This window comes from Ursus arctos, unplaced genomic scaffold (genome assembly GCF_023065955.2).
Source record: "Ursus arctos isolate Adak ecotype North America unplaced genomic scaffold, UrsArc2.0 scaffold_10, whole genome shotgun sequence".
In the NCBI taxonomy this organism is placed as follows: Eukaryota; Metazoa; Chordata; class Mammalia; order Carnivora; family Ursidae; genus Ursus; species Ursus arctos.
In genome coordinates this window covers 31695128-31711531 of record NW_026622764.1, presented here as the reverse complement: position 1 = coordinate 31711531, position 16404 = coordinate 31695128, and the positions used below count along the sequence as shown (strand labels likewise).

General features: G+C 39.0%; 1 protein-coding gene across 19 annotated transcripts in view; it reads right to left on the bottom strand.

The window, feature by feature from the left end:
• Window positions 1–15562, bottom strand: part of KLF12 (KLF transcription factor 12) — a 413801-nt gene extending 398239 nt beyond the window's left edge. For 5 of the 19 annotated variants that reach the window (XM_048215553.2, XM_048215556.2, XM_057308082.1 and 2 more), the window contains exon 1: window positions 15048–15525. The gene's annotated coding sequence lies outside the window, so the exon portion shown is untranslated. Of the gene's footprint in view, window positions 1–4374; window positions 4469–12962; window positions 14518–14796 lie in introns of those variants that run through there. The other 14 variants (XM_057308064.1, XM_044381859.3, XM_048215557.2 and 11 more) reach the window with 7 other exon arrangements.
• Between the last annotated feature and the right edge of the window lie 842 nt (window positions 15563–16404).

Below are 16404 nucleotides of genomic sequence, written 5' to 3'. Positions count from 1 at the left end.
ATGCACATTTGTTTTCACTGAAGAACAAAGTTTAAAAAAATATATCCTGAAGGCAGACAGAGAAAAATAACATTACATATAGAGGAACAAAAATCAGGAAGACAAAGGACATCTCTTCAGAAACTAAGTAAACTAGAGGATAATAGAGCATAGCAACATATCTAAAGTAATGAATGGGGAGAAAGCTGTCAAACTAAAATTCAAATCCAGCTAAAATATTTCAGAAACAAAGGCAAAGAGATATTTTTCAGATAAACAAAGCTGTGAAAAGTCACTGTCAGTAGACCTGCATTTCAAGAAATATTTTCTTTAGGCAAAAGTAATATGATACTAGACAGAAATTTAGAACAAAGAAATAAAGAATCCTTGAACTATAAAAAACATCAGTTAATACCAAAAAAGACCTTTTATTCTGATTTGTAATCTGTATTAAAGGGAACTAAATCCTTAAAGCAAAAGCAATACCTAGGAAATATATGGTTCATAATATGTATAAGTTAAGACAATTTAAGAAAATAGCATAAACAGTGGGAGAGAAAATAAAGGGCAGTATACTGTTGTAACATTCTGACATCACACAGGAAATGATATTGTACCATATGACCATGAGAAATTAATGACAGATATTGTAAACCCTAGAGTAACCACTAAAAATATAAAACAAAGACATGTAATTACTGGAGGTAAAACTGACTACTAAAAAATAATCAAGCCCAAAAAAAGGCAAGAAATGGAAAAATAAGAGCAAAAAAAAAAAAAAAAAAAACAGGTGAGGCAAACAAAACAAATAGCAAATTAGTACATTAAAACCCAATCATATAAAAATAATGTTTAATGTAAACAAATCATTCCAAGTAAAAGTTGGTGAGAGTAAGATTGGATTAAAAAGTCACACACAATAATATGTTGTCTATATTATAACAGGGATATTACACGATGATAAAGGGGGTCAATTCACCAGGAAAACACAACAATCCTAAATATGTACGCACCTAATAACAAAGCTTTCAAAATGCATAAAGCAAAAACTAATAGAACTGAAAAGAGAATCAGATTTATTTACAATTATATTTTAAATACTAAACCCTTCTTTCCCAATAACCGACAGAACAGAGAGAAAAAAAATCAGTTGACAATACAGAAGACATGAAGAACATTATCAACCAACTTGCCTCATTGATATTTATAAAATATAGAACCTAATAGATATTTATAGAATGTTCCACCCAATAATAACAGGATACATCATTTTCAAGTGTACATGTAATATTCACCAATACAGACCATACACTGAGTGATAAAACAAATCTCAGAAAATTTTAAAGAATCAAAATCATACATACTCCCTGAAAACCATGAAATTAAACTAGAAATCAATATCAGAAAGATATCTGTAAAATCTCCAAGTATTTGAATATTTAACAACACAATCCTAAACTATCCAACATCAAAGATGAAATCACAACGGGAATTAGAAAATATTAACTGAATTAAAGTTTAAAAGAACAGTGCTCAAAGTAAAATTTATGGCATTATATCCTTATGTAAGGAAAGAAGAAAGGTCTCAAATCAACACTTTTAGCTTCCATCTTAAAAGAACTAAAAAAAAGGGGGGGCACCTGTGTGGCTCATTCGTTAAGCGTCTGCCTTTGGCTCAGGTCATGGTACCAGTGTTCTGGGATCAAGCCCTACATCCGGCTCCCTGCTCAGAGGGAAGCCTGCTTCTCCCTCTCCTACTCCCCCTGCTTGTGTTCCCTCTCTTGCTGCCTCTCTCTGTCAAATAAATAAATAAAATCTTTAAAAGAAAAAAAAAAACTAAAAAAAGAAGAAATTAAACTTGTGACAAGCATAAGGAAGGAAATAATAAAGGTCAGGAATCAATGAATTAAAAAAAGGAAAAATTGGAGAAAAAAATTAATGAAACCAAAAGCTGGCCCTTTCAAAATATCAAGAAAATTAATAAGCTCCTGGCCAGACTGATCAAGACAAAAAGAGAAAAGTCACAAGTCACCTACATCAGATATAACAAGTCATCAGTACAGATTCCATAAACGTTAAAAGAATAGGACAATATAAACAACTTTATGCCAATAAATTCTGTAACTTAGATGAAAAAGCCAAATTCCTTCAAAAACACAAACTAAGATGTTTCATTCACAAATGAACATATAATCTGAATAGCCCTATATGTGTTAAATAAATTGAATGTATAGTTAAAAGCCTTCCTGCAAAGGGGAAAAAAAAAAAAATCTCTAAACTCAGATGGATTCTGCAGTGAATTCTTCCACACATTTAAGGAAGAAATAATTCTACATAAAGTATTCCAAAAAAATAGAAGATGATAGAACACTTCCCAAGTTATTTTAGAGGCTAGGAATAATGTGAATACAAAATCAGATAAAGACATTAAAAGAAAAAATAAAAAGTACTGAGCACTATAAATACATATTTTAATTCTTAACAAAATATTAGAAAATCAAATACAGCTGTATATAATTAGATAATGCACTAAGAACAAGTAACACTTTTATAAGTAATGAGAATCTGGCACAACATTTAAAAATCAAGCAACACAATTAATTCACTATATTTACAGAAAATCCACAGAAAAATCGTATCATCTCAATAAATATAAAATAGCCAAAAACCTGTAAAAGTACTTAGAACTAAATTTATGAGGAAACAACCATTTGAAGTAAAATACTAAAATCTTTTTAAAGCATAAAAAATGATAAAAACAGAAAGACATCCATGTTCTTAAATGGGGATGACACACTGCACTAAAACTAATATTAAAATGTTAATTGTCCCCAAACTATATATAACATAACGCACTTCCAATTAGAATCACAACAGAGTTTTTGTGTATTTTTTTTTGTCCAGGGAAGTTGGGACAATGGATGAAATTTTCTTTAGACCTGGACTTTACTATTTTAAGAGGGAAAAAAAAAATCTGGTACTATCATAGGATATCCGAGAACATAATACAATTGCAGAATTTATATTTACTGGTAAAAGGATACATTACTTCAAAAATGGTGCTAATATGCATCTGAAAGTAAATAAAAGTGGATCCCTCTTCTATACCATGTGTAACTAAAAATTACAGATTTACTAAAGATAAAATCAAAGTGGAAAGAAAAATTCAATGTAAGTGTAAATTACACATCTGTTTTGTCAATGGAGAAAACATTTTTAAAAAGTTAACTAGACAAAATGAACTGATTATATAAAAATTAAAAATGTTATACATCAAAAGATACCTCTTGAACAAACACAAGGTCAGTTTTTTGGTTTTTTGTGTTTTTTTTAAATATTTTATTTATTCATGTCAGAGACAGAGACAGAAAGAGAGAGAGAGAATAAGCAGGGGAGCAGCGGGCAGAGCAGGCAGAGGGAGAAGCAGGCTCCTCTGCTGAGCAAAGAGCCGGATGCGGGACTGAATCCCAGGACCCCAGGATCATGACCTAAGCCGAAGGCAGACGCTTCATCAAGTGAGCCACCCAGGCGTCCCAAAAGATCAGTTTTTTTTTGGGGGGGGAAACACTTTGCAATACAGATATCAAATGGTTAATAGCTACAATATATAAAGAACTCCCACAAAAGGACAACAACCAATTAGAAAAATGAGCAAAGAGTATGAAAGGGCAATTCTTAGCAGAACAATTCCAATGTACCTACAAATACAGGAAAAGATGTGCAATGTCACCAGCAGTCAGAAAATACTAATTCAAAGTAACAGTGAGATACTACTGCACACCTATCAGTCTGGAAAAGGGTCAACCATTGCTGATGGGGTTTCAAGGAAAGGATTTTGTCTGCAATTCTGGTAAAAAGATGAACTGCTACAGCCTTTTTCTCCCAACCAATGTGGCAACATTTTGAAGCAGCACATAATCCCACCCTGGGAATCTATCCCGTTGGTGTGTCAGAGTGTAGATATAAAGGTATTTCTTACAATATTGTTTTTAGTGGAAAAAAAACTAGAAACGAAAGTATTGCCCATCAATAAGTTAATGGTTCGGTAGACTATGAATAACTGTACTTTGGAATATCATGCAACATTTTTTGTTTTTGCTTTAGTTTTTTTAAATGGAGTAGAGACACAGTAGTTGAGTGCAAGCATTTCCCTAAGGCAGTACTGAACCAAAAAACAAAGTTGACAATAGTCTCCAAATAGAATTTCATTTTTATAATCAGTGATCAAAGAACCTTGCACAAATGTGTTTATAATGCTTAGGATATAGAGAAAAATGTAACAGGACACATAGTTCTGATGACATGGGTTATGGGGGAATGGAAAGTTATTGCTGGCTACAAGAAGAGGAGAAGTAGGAAAAAAATGAAGTTTAAGGTCTTCACACACATACTTACTTTTATCAGAGAGATACATTTGTAAACACTGCTCAACGAGTGAGTTTCTGCAAAACGCTTATTTCCTACAGATCTTAAGTTGTCCTTTGAAAACCTGAGTCATAAAAGTAATAAGAAATTCATTTAAACAAATATCTAGCTTTGAGTTGGTTACAAGCATTAAATGAGATAATGCCTTTTAAGCGTATCATACGCATTCTAAGGACGGCGAGCACACAATATACTTTTTTCGAAAAAAAAGGAAACCTAAGACAATCACATGCTTTAATGGAAAAAGATTTTCTGATAAGAGGAAAAGTGCTCGAAAGAAACTAAATATAAATCTAAAAATATCTAGGTATTATTTTTAGGCACACTAAGGATCTAAATGAAAATAAAATAAACTGAAATATACTGAAGTATGGCCCTCCCTCTGGGTGTAGCCGGGCCATTCCTCTTGATCTGCTTACACTCAGGACAAAGAATACCTTCGTACTTTCAGCACCTAGCATGGTAAGTGATGAACCATCTCCCTAATCTTCTTCAGAGTATTGATGCCTCTATTTGCAGGCTCTTCTAAAATTAACTAAGTTGATCTTTCTGAGCTATTATATATGTTTTTTATGCCCCTTTAAAGTACATTTTGGAAGGGGATAGAATTCATCCAACAATATTCACTGAATATCTCATATGAGCTTGACGCTAGACATGGGCACCTCTTTTGTGCAAAACAGACTTTCAAAATTTAACACTAAATGAAACTTAGGAAGACAGCAGTTAAATGAAATGGAAAAAATTGTTACTGGTGTTGGAAATCAAGGTTCTAGTTTCGACTTGGCCACCCTCTGGTTATTTTACCTTCATATGACTTTAATATCCTCATGAATAAAATAGTAACATGTGTCCAATCTACCTTATATGATGGTCAGGATGAAACTAAAACCACCCTGTAAACCACCAAGCACTAACCAAATTTTTTTTTGGAGCCCACACTTCCCAAGTATTCTGGAGTGTCTTAATTACCAAGCTATTTATAAATAAAAACAACTGCTTCAGCCTAGAGCCTTGGTATAATCCCAATATACTCAATAGAGAGCTCAGTGTACAATAAGAATTCCAGCACTACCCTTTATAGACTCACTAAGAGTGGATTTCTTTCTTGTTATATATTATCTCAAAATGAAACACTGTGTTTCCTTAAGTGTTCTGTATTTATACCTAAAGCAGAAAGCTAATGCACATTCCAGAGGATGTCACTCTAAATAACCAACCACTTTAATGTAAAGTTTCTTCCTAAATGTCCCTTCAAGCAATACCTCTGATAAATTACAACTGACTGTGACCTTCTGTAAAATTGATCAGTTTTCAAGTTTTTCCTTCTGTTGTTCTTACATTAAAAATAATAATAATTATTATTATTATTATTTCTATATTTAAAGTTTTTGGTCAAAGCTAAAATTCCCATCATTTATAAATAAATTCTCATTCATGAAATCTTCAGCAATATGAAAAAAAATTCACTAGACAGCTTCGCATAAAGTGTATTTTTAAACTTTTATTAACCAATCATCTTTTTTTTTTTTTTTTTTTTTTTTTTTGGCGCAAATAAACCTTCTCCAAACTCATTATAACACTGCATGCCCTACTAGCCAAGTACTTCTCAGGATTTATTTTTGGGAAACACAACTTTCTGGTGATATGGCAAATGATAAAAGTTTGCCAAAACACCATAAAGCCATCAGCTCTAAAAGATAACAGAAAAGGAGGCATGAAATCACCACAGTGGCCAAAATATGATTTTAATTTGCTTTCTTATTCTTGCAGGTTTGCTTTTTCTTTTCTATAAAAACCGCGAAAATTATTGCCATATCCACTAAAAATCTGAAATCCTTGATTTCCCAGATAAAAGGAATATTTTCCTATGCATTTCATTTAAGCAACTTACAGCACTTGGTCCATTTATCACAAATTACTTCGTATTATAATTTTCTACATTAAGTCGTACCTCCCCTCCTTGATTCCAGCTCATTAATGATGATGTCCTACCCATTTTCATACATGATTCCAGATTACATGATAGGAGCTGAATATATATAGGTCAAATGAGTAAGGCATTTTTTAGAGAGATTATGTTTTTTATTTTATGATACCTCTGACTGTAACAGCTTCATCAAATGGCAGAATGCATATTGGCCAGAAGTTACTGGTCTACTACTACTGCCACTTGGAAACATCCTGTAGCAGTTGCCTTCTAAAATAATTTTTTGGATTAGGTCTCATAATTTGTTTTAGTACATGTATCACCCATCACAAAATTGGCTTCTGTATTGAAATAAATATTCTAGTAAATGTATTCTAGTAAGTATGGTATGTCAATATAACCTACAAATAAAATAACAGCCTCTAAACACAGTATTTGTATAATATTCCCATTTTTTGCTCTATTCTACAATAAGATTAACTCTGGAATATCATACTTAATGCTGAAGGGAGAGAAGAGTAACACAGGAAGGAAAGAATAACACAAAGGCTTTCCAGCATTTAAATCTTTACTTTGAAGCTAATTGGCTATTGACCATGAGGGCATTAATTTGGTGAAAATTAGTTCCTCAATGAATATTAACTAGAGTAATCTCATATTTTTAGTATATAATGCACTCCTGAAAACTTACACAAAATTCAAATAAGTGCAAGTCGAGGGACCAGACTTACGTTTTAAAGGAGACCCACTCTCAGAGGCAAAAAAAAAAAAAAAATTACAAAATCTATAGTTACATATACTCTATTAAGCACTGTCACTAAAAATAGATGTATAGCATTCTGTATATTCTATAATCTTATTTTTCACCATTTATCAGATTAACTCCATTAAGCACCTCCAATAAAGATTCACCACTTTTCAACACACCTAATGATTTCTCGTTTCAACTGTGTATCAAGATGATAAACCCTATTCCTCATATCTGGAAGCAGCACTTTCATTTTCTGCCTTTTTCCATTTATTTTGTTGATGAAAGGCAAAAGTAGCACAATTTTCAAATAATTTTTAAAATTATTGTCAAAAGTAGCAAAGTCATGGGGGGAAGGGAACTCCTCCCGGGGGTTAGCACTATCACATGATAGCTTAAAGAAGAAAAAACGTCATCCATGAACGGATGTTCCTAGGTCAAGATCCAGTGTATAAAAAGATATTTTAGGGGTCTCCACATATAGTATTCAAAGTATAAATTATTTGAAAATCGACTATACATACCTGTATACTAAAGAGTACATGCATAATAAGCTAACACATGAAAAACACAGTGCCTAACTTCTGCACAATAAAGCTACTTTATTTTGTTGCTACCCTTCATTCTGAATGGCTGCTTTTAACAGAATTACTTTATGATACAACAATTTTAAATGGCCACTTATAATAGAACTACCTTATAATCCAGCAGTCGCAGCACTAGAATACAAGAACACTAATTCAAAGGGATACATGCACCCTGGTGTTTACCGCAGCATTATTTACAAGAGCCAAGATATAGAAACAGCCCAAGTGTCCATCAACAGATGAATAAAGATGTGCTGTATATATAAAATGGAATATTACTCAGCCATAAAAAAGAATGAAATTTCGCCACTTGCAACAACATGGATGGAGCTACAGAGTATAATTGAAGGAAGTCAGAGAAGGACAAATACCAGATGATTTCACTCATATGTGGAATTTAAGAAACAAAACAAATGCGCAAAGGGAAAAAAGAGAGACATATCAAGAAACAGACTCTTAATTATAGAGAACAAACTGATGGTTAGCAGAAGGGAAGCGGATGGGGGGTGCACGAAATAGGTGATGGGATTAAGGAGTGCACGCATCATGACGAGCGCCGGGTGATGTACGGAAATGTTGCATCACTATATTTTACACCTGAAACTAATATAACACGCTATGTTAACTAACTGGAATTAAAAACTTACCAAAAAGAAAGAGAGAGAGAGGCACCGATATCCTGGAGCAGACTAATATTTATAGAGCACTAACTATGTACAAGGTACATATACTAGATGCTTTATGGACATTACAGTTTTAGTCCTCAAACACGGTCTACAACGTTGACATTATTTGTTCTTGTTTTTACTTATCAGTGAGTAAAAGGAGACTTGGAGAATTAACTTGCCCCGTTAGACAGCCAAAACCTGAGTAGTCTGAGGCTTCAAATCCAGCACTGTTTGACTCCACCACAAAGCTTCATTTTACCAAAAGAAAAGAAAAATTTAGGAAAATGTCATGAACTGTGGCATGGCTAATAGCGTTGAATATACATAGCTAGAGATGAAAAGATTCAGGTAGGAAATATCCATGATACTGGCATTTAGCTACTGAAGGGTTAGTGGCAGAGACTGCACTCCTTAATTTGTTCTTTCCATAAATATTTTAGCACTGTATGATCAGTCACAATGGTAGGCACTGGGTGAGAAGCTAGGACAGTAACTATGAAGAAGATACATTTCCTGATCTCGAGGGGCTTAGTACTGGGAGGCGACAAGGCAAGTCAACAAGCAATTATAAGAGACGGAACAGCATGTACTATAGGGCCATAGAAGACAGACTGGAACTCTGCATGTTCTTAAAGCAAGCCATGGTAATTAAAGAGTCCCACAGAAAGTGATGTTTACAGTAATAGTTGTAACATGAACAGGAGTTAGGCAGGGTGTATGTGCCACACGAAAGAGTCTAAAACGAGTTATACTGATGAGCTACTTTGAGCATTTCTTTGCTCTTGCAAGAATAGTGTTTACACAGAGTGTGAAAAAATATTTTGTTTCTTAACTGAAGAAAATGTAGCTGGAGAGAAATTATCTAAATTAATATTGTTCTTAATTATTCTCAAATGTATGTGCGTCAAGAAATGTGTGTGGCAGAAAAAGGTGTGACTATAAATGTGTTCAACAGATTTTCAAATATCGGTGTAATATCTCCATCATTTACCTTTTTTTACTGTGCACGTATTGTGTTACAGTGTTTTGGGTCTAACCAAGACACTTTAAGCCATAAATCAGACATAGCTTAATCAACAGAATCTTGGCTTAACTAGGGATTTGCAGTTCAATAGACTGTTCTAAATTACAGTACAACAGCACAAACGTAACGATTCTATAAAAAAAAAAAAAATTAAGGGCATTTTTAATGACCGGTTGATAGAAGTTTCAGTTGACTCACTGAAGAAATAGTCTGGAGGTTTACAATCTCTAAATAATCACTGTTGATCTTTATTTTGTTTTCTGTAAAATGATCATGGGAACCGTATTTTCATGTACACTCTTTAGAAAAGCTCAGATACTTCACCTGCATTATATAAATGTTAATAGTAACTTTTATACCAGCTAGAGAAACTTTTTAAGAATGACTTTCTCAAGGTCACAGAGCAAATCTCTGGTGAGACAGGAATGGAATTCATGACCTTTGACTGCCAGAAGTTTTCTACCCACACTCGGAAATTCCTTCTCCGTAAGTGTAATTTATATGCTCACTTTGAGAGGCTGGAAAGTTCATCCCTTGTAGGGATGTGGGGGATGGAGAGGGAGTGGTTTGCCTGTCAAATCAGTTGCCACACTAGTACTTTCTAGCTTTACAAAGTGATTTGTACCCACACTATCTCCTTTCACCCTCACCACAACCCTGTAAAATGCATATTATTTTTCCCATTTTCCAGACTCGGAGAGGTTAAGAAATGTGACCAAGGTCATCCAGAGTCAGTAAGCAAGAGCCCTGGATTCAAACTGTAATATCTCTGCTACTTAAATCAGTCCAGATAGCAGGATCTATAGTCTTAGCAGATACCTGATGGTGAAATGAATAAACATTTTCTTTAGCGTTATTTATTTCATTTTTTATAATCATTCACCTTGGTTGTCATTTAGCTTTGTTGGTTTGTTTTCTTTGGGGCAGGGTTGCTTTCATGTTGTAAGTTTGCTTGCCGAACTTAAAACCAAGTGAGAATAATATTACTAAACATAGGCTTTGAAAAAACAAACTTTGTGTGTTTTCCCTCTTTTTTATACAAGTGGGGGAGGGGGCTTTCTACCATAATTCTTGGTCTTAATGTATGTGGCACTGGGGGTGGGGGAGGTATATATACCAACATAGAGAATATAAAAACATTTATAAATATAAATACAATATATGTATACACACACATGTACATAAAATAGCAAGTACACACACGCATACATACATATACACACACATACACACACACACACACACACATATATATATATATATAATTACACATATACATCATGCCAGGAATTATTCTGAAAACCCTTAAGCGTGGGGAATGTAGCACTGGGAACACAATTCCTGGCTCTCTAGGCCAGTCAGTTGTAACAGGGGCAGCTTCTATTACCTCTGATGGGACTGGGAAAACTATCCCAAAGCACGTTCCCATTCACCAGAGCAGCAGCAAGGTCTTTCTGCTACACCATCTGTACCTAAAAAGCGATACTGTTTGGACCAGTCCAATTATGCTAATATTCAAAAAGATATACCATGAAATTAGCAACGAAGGAGAAGCAGGACTTTAAGTTGAAAAAAAGACAGGAAGAAAGACCATACCAGAGAATTCTTTGGGTGAATATCCTGTAATCCACTGCCAGACCAAAACAAATTTTTATGGAGCAACAGGACTACTCAAGTAGCCACTTTTATGACAATAAACACCCAAAACCGAAAAATCCTTTTGTAACATAATTACTGAGAATATATGGAGAAAGCAACCATTTAATCCACAGCTTGTGTTCTCTACCACAAGAACTCAAAAGCTGACATCAGATGGGGTGTGGCTGGTCTAGGCCCTGAGAATGAATTCTGGCCTGTTGAAGTCAGACAGCTCTCTGGACGGGTCTGGGATCTAGAGACACAGCAGATCTCACAGAGCCTAAGGCTGTTGACCTCCTGGGCACAGGGCAAGGCCCATCTGTTTACTTGCATTTTGATTTTGGGAGCTGTGGTTGTGGTGGATGAGTTAAGGCTGTGGTTTATGGGGTGTTGCCAGTGATTTAATTTTAATATTTTTCCCCTTACATTTTGTACATACTTAAGATTGAAAGCTGTGCGTAATTTGTAGGCTGAAAAATAAATAACTATAAAATTTAAAACAGAAAATGAACAGACACTGGGCAAAAAGGCAGATATTTCCACTCTACTGGCATACGGTATTTTCAAAATGTACATGATAAAGGTAAGCAACTGCGACCTATTTTAGGAATTATTTATAAAAATGAAAGTTGTTCTCTACAAAGAAAAAGATAATCATGGGTGTCGATTTTAAATAAAGCAGTGTGGGGTTTTTTAGCTCTTGTTCATTAATCAACATGGAAGCACAAGTGGGGAGACTTCCTTATCCAAAAGAAGAATGACTTCAAATGAGTTTGTGCCTCTAGTATTGTGGAATACAACTATGTTGCATTAATCCGCAAATCATCAACAGTTGCATTTAGGAAGTTAACACTCTAAGAAGATTGTTTATCTTACAATATAAAGAAAACTGTTTAGCACCCCCAATTTAATGTGACTGTACTAATGAAATTCACATAAATATGAAATTCCACACTTTCCATTTCATAACAATGGTAAAAACGTCCAGGGCCTTTATATGTTCAACTATTTAACAATATCACCTCACTGGTAAGGTTACTCAATACTCGAGATTAACCAACACTGGCTCAAGTTCAAAATGTCCTTAGTGTAGGTCTAAAGGCCTAAGCCCTTGTGTCCTCCTTGCAGAAGAGAAAAAAAAAAACAAAAAACCAAAAAACAAAAACAAAAAAAACCCCACCTATGTTGAAGACCAAATTATTTCATGAAGCAGATAACAGCCTGCTTCATGATATAACATTTAAAACTCACTCAGTCTGTTAAAGTGCTTGTTTACTTTTCACAGGAGGTGGGGAAGTAATCCCCAAGGAGCATACATATTTTTAAATGACCAGAACACTATTGCTATTATATGCCTGATGCACACTCTTCGGAATGAATGAACGTCAAGCATCCTGATTTGTTTTTCCCTCGGCCTGGGGAGAGCAAGCACACTAGTGTTCGCAGTCCCTTCCCTTTCTGTACACACATAGACTGCAGCTGTAGTAAACAACCACCAGCCAAGAGTTGCTAAGGTCAAGGTCTCAAATGCTACAGCAGGACCAGTTTTCTCCCAAATGACATTCGGTTACTGAAAAAGAACTTTCTGGAGAAAAAAAATATTAAGGGCTCATTGGCACAACAATTTTCATTCAATAAATAGTAAGACAAAAGCATTCCAAAATAAAGTTCATCTGACGAAGTTTCTTTTAAATATGCATTACTAAGTAATAAATAACGGAAGCAACTCAAAAATAAACGGAAACCCCTCAAGAACGACAAACCTGACAAAACTGACAAAACTATATCAGTTACACAGTTTTAAGTCATAAATTAAAACTTCCAAATTTTACCAGCCTTCATGTATTTCATAATAGTTACGGATTACAAGGCAGAATAACAAACCTCTCTCCTAAATACATTACAAGCATCTGCCAATACTTCTATGCTCTAATTGCTCTCTCCCCAACCCAAAGAAGCTTACCAGACTCAAGCTAGTCTTCACATTGACCAGGCTGCAGCAAGAGCTACAACTTATGCAACTGAAATGTTTGTCCTTCAACATCCCATGTCTACTAAGCTTCCACAGTTAAACATTTTCTAGCCTGGAAGTATACCCCTTTATCACAACCAATTTCTATGTGGTTTTAAAAAATGTAAACAACATGTGAATGAGGTCTACAAACAGCACAACCAGATTCTGGGGGGGAGGGGGGTGTCACTGTTTTTATTAAATGCCAATTCCAAAGAGCATTTCTTAGATGATGGAATACACCCACTCTTAAAAGTGACCACTCCTATTCCCCTCACGAGCTGCATCCTGTTAAAAGCCACCCAATTTATTTCAAAGCATTTACTTATCTAAACAACCCTATCCTCCAGTAAGAAAGGGGCCTGGAGGCGTCTAGGTGGATTTGCAGAATGACGTTATGTGATTGACAGATGTCTACTGGAGCCACGGTGCACATGCACTAAATGTAAATAGACCTGCTCACCTCCCCGGTGTTACTGAGAAACACAGAATACTAAAGCTGATTTAAAATAAACTATCCGAGGGCTCGGCGGAGAATTCTATTAGCCAGTGGAATTGCTTAAAACAATCCATACAGAACGATACTTAAACCATCTGTACAGTTAAATTAGAGAGCTGACAATATTAACCATACAAACTGTTTATCCAGATTACACATTCCGTTGTACTAATACTCTTTAACTCAACACAGTCAGTTTTTATCAGCTGAATTAAGGGTATTACTATTAAAGTATGCAAAACTCGAAGCGCAGGGTGAAGGGGGTTGGGAAGCTGCAGGGCATGTAACAAAGGAATTGGTACTTTTTCCAAGCGTTTGCCTCAAATGCACTTCGTAACAGAACTGTTGAGTGCACCCCACCCTTTTCCCCAAAGATAAAAGTTTTCAAAGTTCTAATAGGCAGTTCTCTACCCAACAAAAGCAGGATTGATTCTCCCCGTAGGGGAGCATCTAACACGAACACCAACTAATGTCGCGGAGGTCAAGTCCGAGTCCTGGGAGCAAGCTTCTAAGGCAAGAAGTGGCTCCCAGGCCGGCTCCGCGGGCTTCCCGGCTCGGGTGGACGTGCAAAGTTGCCCCTTGTCAACTCCGGCCGGCTCCCCCGTAATTGAAAATAACAGCCACGGGCCAGCCCCTGGCTACTTCCATGGACCAGGCACTGTAGCAAGTGACAGTTACACATCATTACGACCAGAGACAATAATGAATGTAGCACCAGGACCACTATTCATGCCAGCAGTGTCATCTCCGCCTTAACCCCTTCCCCTCCACTCTCTCCAGTGCACACCCACAGCCCACACAGCCCCGGTGCGGTAGCTATTCACCGAACTCGCTCTATTCCTGGGGGCAAACTACTTCCACACACACACCCCCCCCCCAATTCAGCCCTGGTGTTTTATTTCTCATCCTTGGCAACTGTCAGGCAAACACTGCAACCAACAATTCCACTAGGGGTAGAAAAACATTTGCTCAATTCATGGTACTTGATAAGTTTAAAAAAAAAAAAAATGGGGGTGGGGGGGAGAAACCTCCCTCTTTCTTCTCCACATATCCGACCGACGTTACTTGCTTTGCAATAGCATCGCCCTCCCTCGGCCCCCCCCCCCCCGCTTCCCAACACTTTCCCCCTTTAAGAACACAGACCAACCAAAATGATTTAACTTGAGCAGATGACAGAAGGAAAATAAAACATGTTAAGAGAATACGGTCTGATTCGGGATGGCAAAAAAAAAAAAAAAAAAAAGGAGGGGGTTGTTTATTTTGATAAGAAACGGAATCGGCACAGACCTGAACAGAAGCTGCAGAGCAGGAGAAATTGTTTTCTTTCCCTCACACAGAGTCCCCCTCTCTCTCCCTTTCTCTCTCTCGCACACACACGCGCGCGCACACACTCACTCTCGCACACACACGGCGTCACCCGCGCACACTCACACGCACACTCGCACACGCACAGGCAGAGCCTCTCAGCTGCTCTCTGCAGTTCTCAGGAAATGAATGGGGGGCAACCCAGGGAACTGTTGTACTTGCAAATGACTTACCCGGATCACATGATGCGCTAAATGTAGGGTGGGCCGGTGGGTGGAGGCTGCCGAGACGCGAGCCCCGGTCTAGCGTGGGGAGCCTCGCCAGGCCCGCATCGAATTACCCCGGGGCCCAGCCGAGGGGGTTGCAAGACGCCGCTTCTCCTCCCTTGCAGCCCGCAGCTCAGGAAACCGGAGAGGCGCGGGGGGTGGGGTGGGGTGAGGTGAGGTGGGGTGAAAACACCAAACCCCCAAACAAAAGAGCTCCGGGTCCTCCTCCCCAGAAACAAAGCCCCGCCGCTGCGGGCGAGCCCCGGGGTGGGGCCGAGGGCGGGGGCGGCGGCGGGGAGGGGCTCGCTCAGCAGGCGCTAAGTCGCTTTATTGCCATAAAATGGGGCCCCCGAGCCGCTCCGCCCGAGGATTAGGAGGCGGGCTCAGAGTGTGATGGTTGAAATCCCCTGTGGGAAACTAACCCCTCCCCGCTCGCAGAGGTAGAAGGCAACACCCACTGCCCGGCCCTCGCCTCGCCGCCCGGGCCGCCGGGCTGGGGGGTGGGTCCGCGGAGCCTCCACCCCGCCCCACCCCGCTCCACCCCTGCCCCCGCCCCCCGGCCTCCGGCCTCGGCCGAGCTTCCCTTTCACCTGCACCACCTTGCTGCGGCACCCAAAATAACCTACACATGGCCAACGGAGCTTTGGTAGCCGTCGGCCGAGGGGGGCCCGCGGGGCCTCGCGGCGGGTGGAACCCCCGGATTGCAACTCGCCAGGCGAGGACTCGCGCTGAGCCGCGAGAAGGTCCCCTCTTTTGTGTCAGAGAGCGCAAGGCAGCCTTAGAAAAAGAATTCGGAGGCAAATCGAGCGCGGAGCCCGCTCGGCCCCCCGCCCCCTCCCCGCTCCGGCCCGGGTGGGGGCGTGCAGGGAGGGGGCCGGGCGCCTGAGCCGTCCCCGAGGCTCGCCCGCCGGCTAACTTGGAAAGGTGTGGGCGGAGCCGGCTCCAGCGGCCAGCCGAGGCTGCGGGCACGGCGGCCCGGCGGCTCCCGGGGACCGCCCCCGGGCGCTGGGCATCGCCCGGATCGGGCAACAATGGGGTCCGGGCAGGGGCAGTCCGGGCGGGCCGTGCCTTGGATGCTGGGGTGCGCTCGGGGGTGGGGCGGGCGGAGGGCTGGGCGAGGAAGGAAGGGAGATCATTGTTTGGGTTCGGGAGCGGCGCACGTTGCGGGCGAAGCGGGGGCGTCCTCCCTCCTGGTGCTTCACCTTGGGATGGATGGGGGCGGGGGGAGACGCATGCCTCGCTTGGGAAACCCGGCAGAAAGGGCGCCAGCCCGCGTTAGTTATTCGGGAAAGCAGGCGAACTTGGAGGAGCGGAAGGAAGCTGG